General features: G+C 39.8%; 1 non-coding gene across 1 annotated transcript; it reads left to right on the top strand.

Moving 5' to 3' along the window:
• Positions 1 to 3,711: 3,711 nt before the first annotated feature.
• On the top strand, positions 3,712 to 3,818 carry LOC116759935. Its single transcript, XR_004351597.1, has one exon. It is a non-coding gene; the product is annotated as a U6 spliceosomal RNA (small nuclear RNA).
• Positions 3,819 to 8,684: the final 4,866 nt, after the last annotated feature.

Raw genomic sequence — 8,684 nt, 5'->3', positions numbered from 1 at the left:
GAAGTTTTGTCTAAGTGGCCTCAGTAAAAATTCAGCCAAATTGATTCTTTGGTACAAAGAATATGATTCAAGGAGGATTATATGGGGTTTTAGAATTAATGCTTAATGGTTCCAGTTCACTATTAGATATAAAGGGCAATGTGGGAGCCAAGTCCAGGCTAAGCCTTATTCCTATAGAGAAAGAGCAATAGTCCAACCCTAGTCCTTGAAGGTGAGAAGAAGACCTAGAAGGGAACTGGAAATGCATGAAAGTTGTAAAGCTCTTACAACTGAAACACTCACACTCTGTCTGAAGGACAAAATATCATATTAATTGAGCACCTACTATGTACCAGTTTGCCAACTTCTTTATAAGAAATGTGTCATCACTTCCATTTCCAAAGACTTCTAACATTCCAGAAGTTAGAAATCCTCAAAAGATTATAAAGATAAAAAGAAGCCAAAGCAGAGTTGTAACCCCTGCCTGTCCAGCAATGCACATCATCAAATTGCTTTTTCCTCTGGGTGTGAACAAATGAACACCAGCTCACCAAATACACAGTTGGCCTATCATAGCTAGCTGGTCAATGACCATGTGAGGTCATCAGCAGTGACTTGGTATCAGCCATTTTTGAGCCCTGGCAGTGATAGAAAAATGCCCTTGATATTTCAGAGCCATGAGTTTGACAGGGCAGATGAAACAGCTGATATCAATTAGAAAATAAATTAGGATTTTCTGGCCGACTTAAAAATAAATCCTATGCATAGCCATCCACAGTCTGGAGTGGGAATCATGTATTGACTCAAGTAATTGCCTCTCAATGTCTGTAGCAAGTTAACTACCTAAGGCAAGTGAGACAAAACACCCTCAAGGGAATTGTATTTGTTTATCCCGTTAAGTAGGCTTTTAATTGTGGTATGTCCCTCTGCCTAACCTCCTTGACATTTAAAGGCTGGTGGTCGATTCTGTACTTATTATTCATGTTGACAATAAATAACACAAGGCAAAGAATTGATCTTCTACTAAAGGTAAATTATGTGAGGGAAAACAGAATGGTGAAGACAAGGCTCTCCATATTGTCTCTATCCTCTGCTATATACCAGGCTAAGTCCACATGTTGCTTATTTTCCAGAGGTTTTGGGATCAGAGCAGAGACCCTGCATCAGAGTCTCAGGTCCTAGGACCATCAATGCTCTGCAATGTTGGGGAGACCCTTAACCTCTCTGATCCAAGTATCCTCATTCAGATGTAACTAGTATTCATTTGCACACTTTGGAAGTGGCAGAAATTTTCACATACACAACTTTGTTTCCTTACTGTATGCACCATGCCACAAATCCTGTCAAGCTGGTGATACTGTCCAGGCTCTTCAGATAAAGAGACTAAGATTTAGAGAGGGAAAATGTCTTGCTTCAGATTACAATAAAGAACTGAGATCAGCTGACCTCCAGGTCCATGTACTGCCTACTACAGTGTGTTGGTCATGGCCCTCTCCACCTTGGTAAAATTAGAATCTTATTTCAAATTAGAAGTAATCAGCTGTTAAGAATGTTAAAACTTAACTTTCTGCCTAGTGAATTTTGCTCTACCAGCAATAATCAACTACTTAGATTTAACTCCTCCCGTTCCCTTTCGTATCCAACTTCTGCCAAGGCCTTCTGAATCTCTGTTCTAAACTTTCTTGACGCTCTCTTCTTCCATTTTCCACCCCACTGGTTAGTTCTGAGACTATCTCCTAGATCTGTGCAAAAGTCTTTCCTGGGCCCCTGCCTCTTCCTCCCCTCCCTCCAATCTATTCTCTTTGCACTGTTGGCTGCATGGCTTTTATATTATAATTCTCTCTGCTGTGAGAAACCCTTGACTCCCCTGTATTACTCTCCCAGGGTCAGCTCCTATACAGCCCTCATCCCATTTCATCCCAACCCCTATGATAAGTCAGCTGTTTGCAGCAGTCTACGCACCCTGGGTTGCCTCACACCTCTGTGCAGTTATTTTTGTCTGCAACCCTAGTGTCACCTTAAGGAAAGAGTTTTCTTTATCCTTGAAAACTCACCGACCCCCATGAAGACTTTCCTCCCCCTCCTTCTCCATACTAACACCCACCTCCCCTTTTACTCAGATCTACTATTCACCCACAATTGTCAATTATGGAGTTTACAGGGAAGAGTTCCCCACAACTGGCAATCAAGGTAAATAAAATGATTCTCTGAGACTTAAACCTTAAAACCAACACATAAAGGATCAAGGCAGAGAAGTGCAAGTCATCTTAAAGAGAACAGTCTCCAAGCTTGAATATTGGGTTATAATAAATCTGAAACCCTTGGGGCCAGATTTGCTTTGGAATTCACATAGTTTGTTGTAATACAATGCATATACCATATGTTCTAAATATAATACCCTCAGTGTAACATGTCGTGGAAATCATCCGTATTTGTGCAGTGAAACTATGAACCTCACACTAAGAAGCATAAATAAAGATTATAAATAGCTTCATGTTATTTCAGGTCAGATTTGCCCTCAATTTACCACTTTTGGCTTTCAGAGCTTTGAGGATTTCAGAATTGTGGATAATGGGTTGTGGACTTGAATCTCCCTAAATAAAGAAATTCTCAGTCAGAAAGGGAAGAAGTCAATCACAGAGAAGTGAATCAATAAGTCTAGCCCACATTCAAGAGGAGGGGATTATATAAGGTTGTGAGGACCAGGAAGTAGGACTACAGGGGGCCATATTGGAGGCTGCCTACCCTACAAGGGATTGTGAAGTATTCCAGGGTTAATTAAAGCTGAGCTGCTTTCATCCCCAGGCGAAAGGGTCAAGGAGAGAGAGAGTAGTTTACAGGACTTGGAAGGATAGAGTCATGTGGAGAGGGCAGTCTTGAAAGACAACGTGTCCTTGGGTCAAGGAAGAGATATCTTCAGATGAACCCATAAGGAGAAAGCAGGTTGAATAAATACCCTGACCTCTTTTTTCTCTCTCTCCCCATCTCTTGATAAACCTCTTGACTGGTTTATCTGGTTCTGATTGATAAACCAATCAGAAGCCCTGAAACAAGAGAGCACATTGATGTACTCCATATAGGTCAGCCAACAAGGGCAGAGATTGGGTCTGGAGGGATAAATAGAAGATACCAGCACATTATACTAGTATCTGGAAAATTACCTGTCGGGGACATTTTGGTCCCAGAGAACTTGTGTTTAAAAGGTTAACTTGGTATAGCATAGGACACTGTATTCAATATCTTATAATGACCTATAAAGGAAAAGAATCTGGAAAAGGATATATATATATAATATATTTGTATGAAACTGACTGACTTTGCTGTATACCTGAAACTTATACAATATTGTAAATCAACTATAGTTCAATAAAAAAGTTTAACTTGAATTATTATTATCGTTTTAGCATGAGTTATCTTAACAACTGCCTTATAAATTCCTGGTCAGCAAGGATGGAACCACATTTGTCTTTGAACATTATGCACTAATTTGCCTGTGCCAACACAGGTTCTCAACCTCAGATATTATGTAGTAAACACTTTTTATTTTAGGGATGGGAAAATGGCTGAGATGTTAAATGAATTGCCTAAGATCACAAAATGCTAAGCCCACATGTTCCAACACTATCTGTAATTTACTAATTCCTTAATAGTAACGATAAATTTGTAAGGGTACAACATTTTAAAGTTTACAAAGAACTTCCACCCACATCATCTCATTTATATCTCACAATAGTGCTTGCTTCAGCAGCATATATACTAAAATTGGAATGATACAGAGAAGATTAGCATGGCCCCTGTGCAAGAATGACACACAAATTCGTGAAGAATACCATATTTTTATGCACCCCAATGTTCACTGCAGCACTATTTACAATAGCCAGGACATGGAAGCAACCTAAAAGTCCATCAACAGAGGAATAAAGAAGATGTGGTACAAATATACAATGGAATATCACTCAGCCATAAAAAGGAATTAGATAGTGCCATTTGCAGAGACGTGGATAGACCTAGAGACTGTCATACAGAGTGAAGTCAAAAAGAGAAAAACAAATATCATATAATATCACTTACATGTGGAATCTAGAAAAATGGTACAGATGAACTTATTTACAAAGCAGAAATAGAGACACAGATGTAGAGAACAAACTTATGGATAGAGACTGTCATACAGAGTGAAGTCAAAAAGAGAAAAACAAATATCATATAATATCACTTACATGTGGAATCTAGAAAAATGGTACAGATGAACTTATTTACAAAGCAGAAATAGAGACACAGATGTAGAGAACAAACTTATGGATGCCAAGGTGGGAAAGGGAGGGGTGGGATGAATTGGGAGATCGGGATTGACATATATACACTACTATGTATAAAACAGATAACTAACGAGAACCTACTGTATAGCACAGGGAACTACGCAATGGCCTGTGGTGACCTAAATGGGAAGGAAATCCAAAAAAGAGGGGATATATGTATAACTGATTCACTTTGCTGTACAGCAGAAAGTAACACAACACTGTAAGGCAACTATACTCCAATAAAAATTTATAAATAAGCCATGAGAGGCAAAATAAAATAAATTAATCCCACAATAACTCTGATGTACTTGGAAGGTAGATATTATTTCCATTTTATAACTCAGAAAGTGACCTACATAGGTGTTAGTTATTTTCAACACAACAAAAAGTGCCATAATAAGCATAGGAAATAATATGGAAGTTTGGGGCTTATTGAACTCAGCTATTCAGTCTCATTACATAGGATTATCTCCTTTAACTGGTTAAGGCAATTCTCTGAACTACGAACTGAGGGGCTTCTCAGTGAGAAACCAAGATAGGGTCATCCTGTATGAAAATGGTGAGAGCAATGTTGTGTGAGTTTCAGGTATACAGCAAAGTGATTCAGTTATACATATACATGCATCTATTCTTTTTCAAATTCTTTTCTGTACACCTGAAACTAACATAACATTGTTAATTTAATTTAATAAAAACTAAAAAAAAAAAAATGGTGAGAGCAGACTGAAGCACATCTCAGGGAATCATCTAAGGGGAGAAGGAGAATAAAGCAACCCTACTAAGGGGCTTGCTTTCTCTACCACTGATGGAGTTCCTCCTGTGCTTCCTGGTGACATATCTATAGCATTCTCCAGGAAACAAAGCCTATATTCTCTTGGGGGAATCTACACAATGAACACACACATACACACACACACACACACACACACACACACACACGCAAACCCAGTAGGCTGGGGGGCAAGAAGAGGGTCTTGGGAAAAACTATGTAGAATTTGAAACCTATACTATTGTTCTAATTATCTACTGCTATTTAACAAACCCCAAAACTTAGTGGTTTAAAATAACATCCTTTTTTACTATAGTTCACAATTTCGTGGGTCAAGAATTCCCACGAATTCTGTTTCACGCGGCACAGACTGGAATGATTCAGTGAAATTCAGCTGACGGCTGGTCTGGTCAGGAGGAGACAAGACACTTCATTCTTATAACCAGTGTCTTGATGGGAATGGCTTGAAAGCTGAGCTCACCTCTGCCTCTCTCCCTCTCCATATAGTTTCAGGGCCCTCCACGAGATATCTCCAGTAGGGTAGTTGGATTTCTTACACAGCCGTTCAAGACTCTCAAAGATTTAGGAGGCAGTTGCTAGCCTTTGTTCGAGGAGAGGTCCAGACTGTCATAGCATTAGGTCAGCTGTGCAGTTTTGGTCCAAGAACTCACAGGTTGACTCCCTTCCAGGAGAAGCTAAATAAACCCCACCATTTGGTGGGAGCAGCGCCAAAGAATTTATGACCATATTTAATCCCATACAATTCTTACCATAAACTGCTCCGATTTTCTCCATTCTTTTCATTGTTACCACTCATTCAGTGTTTTTACAATTATAATCTGAAGAAAATAATGAGGACACAGCGGGGATCATTTTTAACTCTAGGAACATGCCCCATCAACTGGGGACAAGAATTGAGATGATCTCTCTAGCATAACTGGTGTATGTCTTGTTTTACCACCCTGGGTTTAAGTGACATAATGTATTCATAACCTCAGATAGGATGCCCTTAATCCCTCTAATCACCCATTCATGTTGCAATTGTTTCCAGATTTTCCATCCCAGATATTTTAAGAATCCTCAGGCTTGCTTGTCCATGTCTGTTGCTCACCTCTTTCTGCCAGGAGCTTGGGGGGGCTATCTCTCTAAGCAGGATTTTGTAGGAGTGGCTATTGCTTTGGTCACTGTCTCTGGTCTTGATGCCAGTTCACTTCGGCCCACCTCCTGCAGCCATATCTTGGCACACGTTATTAAGGAAATTCATTACTGTTATTTTGATCCTTACGGTGCTATGAAAGAATGACCCTCCCTTTCCAAATGAAAAGGACAAAGTTTCCTCCCTATTTTTATTCTTACACAAGATGTGTCCCTTCATGAAGCTCCCCAAGTGTCCAGCATTACCATACTTTTTATTCACCTACACAGAGCCAGGTACCCTGGGGTTGCTAATGCAGCCAGGGAAGCTGGCACTGGATGAGTTCCAGCACATGCCTGGCCACAGGCTATTTTCAAATCCTCCTCCCAGACTGCTCAGACAGTTGTGCTGCCTATGACTCAGTGGGTAAATTTCCCCTTTACTTATGGTGTGTTGTTTCCAGGACTGCTGTCTGCCCATTTCCCCTCCTAGCTTCTGTTAGGACTTGCCATCTCCCCATTCCCTACTCCCCTTCCTATCTCTCGTGTATTTCTCTATAGCCTGAGCTTCAATGTTCATAGGGTTCCTTGCCTTTTTTCTTAGCTCCCCCTGGGTACCTTTCTCAGGCCCTAAAAAAATCAATAAATGCAAACAGATATGTGATGTGTGTCTGCATGTTTGGGAGTGAGATATAGTGTCTAAATCCCTTCAACAGAAGCATCTTTGTTCCAATCCCTATCACCCAAAAGTTTTGGATTCTTGGGTTCTATTCAAACCCTGTATTTCCCCATTTACTTTACCTTTGCCTTGGCTACAAACATGAATTGGGAGAAAAATAACTTCTGCATAGATTTCCAGTACAGAGACAGTTCTCTTTCCTCTTTATTTCTCAGGAGACTAAACCAAAATCTGCTGTCCCTCAGAGTCTATTCTGACTGGCCTGGTTATGAACACAGGTGCTTAGCATGGAGCAGGGCCCATTTGCTGCTTCTTCCCAGCCTGGGGTGGAGATTGGTGAGGGCAGGGATTGTCTGGTTGTTTTAAAGATTGACGTCTGGGAAGTGTGATTCTCAGTGTTCCTCCTCAATCCTCAAATTAGGTTGCTTGTGTGCATGGGGAACATCTGTCCCCCGGGGGCGGATTTGTAGTGTCAGGAGTTACTACCACTTCTAAGCATGATCACAACAATTTGAGGACTTGAGAATGTATCACCAGCAGAATCAGTGTGTGAGCTTGCCGCACGTCCCTGCTTCACACGTGGAGAGGGCGTGAGACGGGGCCCCAGCACTGTGTGAACTGCCTTCTAAAGTCATTAAGCCTTATAAACTGTTAGATAATTCTACTTATCCATGAATCATCTACGTCTGACTTATCTCATCAACATGTCTCTCAGGTAGTTACCATTACATGTTTTTGAGCTTTGGCAGCATTGTAAATGTAGTCATTATTAGACGCTCTGGCATTTGGCACTGAATGTTCTTTTGCTTTGTGCTTTTGTTTCTTTCTCCACCAACATCATCTCTCCCCTAGAGGTCACTCTCACTTGTGCAAACATCCTGATCTCAGAACCAATTTAGATTCTGTAGAACTCCCCAGGCAGTCTCAAAGAAGGAAGGGGAAACTGATGGCAGTTTGAGGAGAAATAAGAGGGTCTTTAAAAGAACTTTCCCCACGGCCCTCACCACAACCCCTTTACTGTCTGCTGGCAGTATATTTGTGGTAGGTCCCAATGAAGCTTATCAATGTTGTTTTTAATTTTTTTAAAGACAAAAACAACTAAATGAATTTTTTTTCTTGTTTTTGATGCAGTATACATTCATGATAGCACCTGTGGAATTTCCAGATAAGCAAACAGAAAATTTTAAAAATATCTTCGGGAGATAAATTCTATTAACACTGGTGAATGTTCTTCCATGTTTTTTTTTCTGTATATATAAAAAAATATGAGAGCGTATGGATCACACTATACGTTGTTTTGTAACCAACCTTTTCATCTGACAAACTATCTTGAATATTTTTAGTGTTTATATAAATAATCTTCTAGACAGTCATTTAAAATAGATTATAATATTTCATTTTATGGATTCACCATTATTTCACTATTTACTTACTGATGAAAATTTAGGTTGTTCTATTCTTCAGTCTTATAAATAATGCTATGTGGGAAATGCTTATAAATACATCTGAAAATACACCTATATTTTTTCTTAAAATTAACACCAAACCCTTACCTGTGCAATTATTGGCTCAAAGAGTTTGCACATTTTAGGACTTTTGATACATAGTGCAAGCTCCCTCTTAAAAGTGGTTCAAACCGTCTTGGGTAGTAGCAGTATATACAATGGACATTATCATTATTTCTAATTTTTGCCAGAGAACAAACTTGCCAGCCCAGGATGTGGCTGACCTAGGGAGGCTGGGGACAAGCCTAATGGGCTCCTTTCTGGACCTGAAAAGAAAGGAGAACTCTATGTAGGGCAGTAAATTTCGCAACAAAAACCTA

The sequence above is a fragment of the Phocoena sinus genome, chromosome 9, assembly GCF_008692025.1.
Source record: "Phocoena sinus isolate mPhoSin1 chromosome 9, mPhoSin1.pri, whole genome shotgun sequence".
NCBI classification, from domain to species: Eukaryota; Metazoa; Chordata; class Mammalia; order Artiodactyla; family Phocoenidae; genus Phocoena; species Phocoena sinus.
The sequence above is the reverse complement of the archived record's forward strand: the minus strand, read 5'-3'. Positions and strand labels throughout refer to the sequence as shown.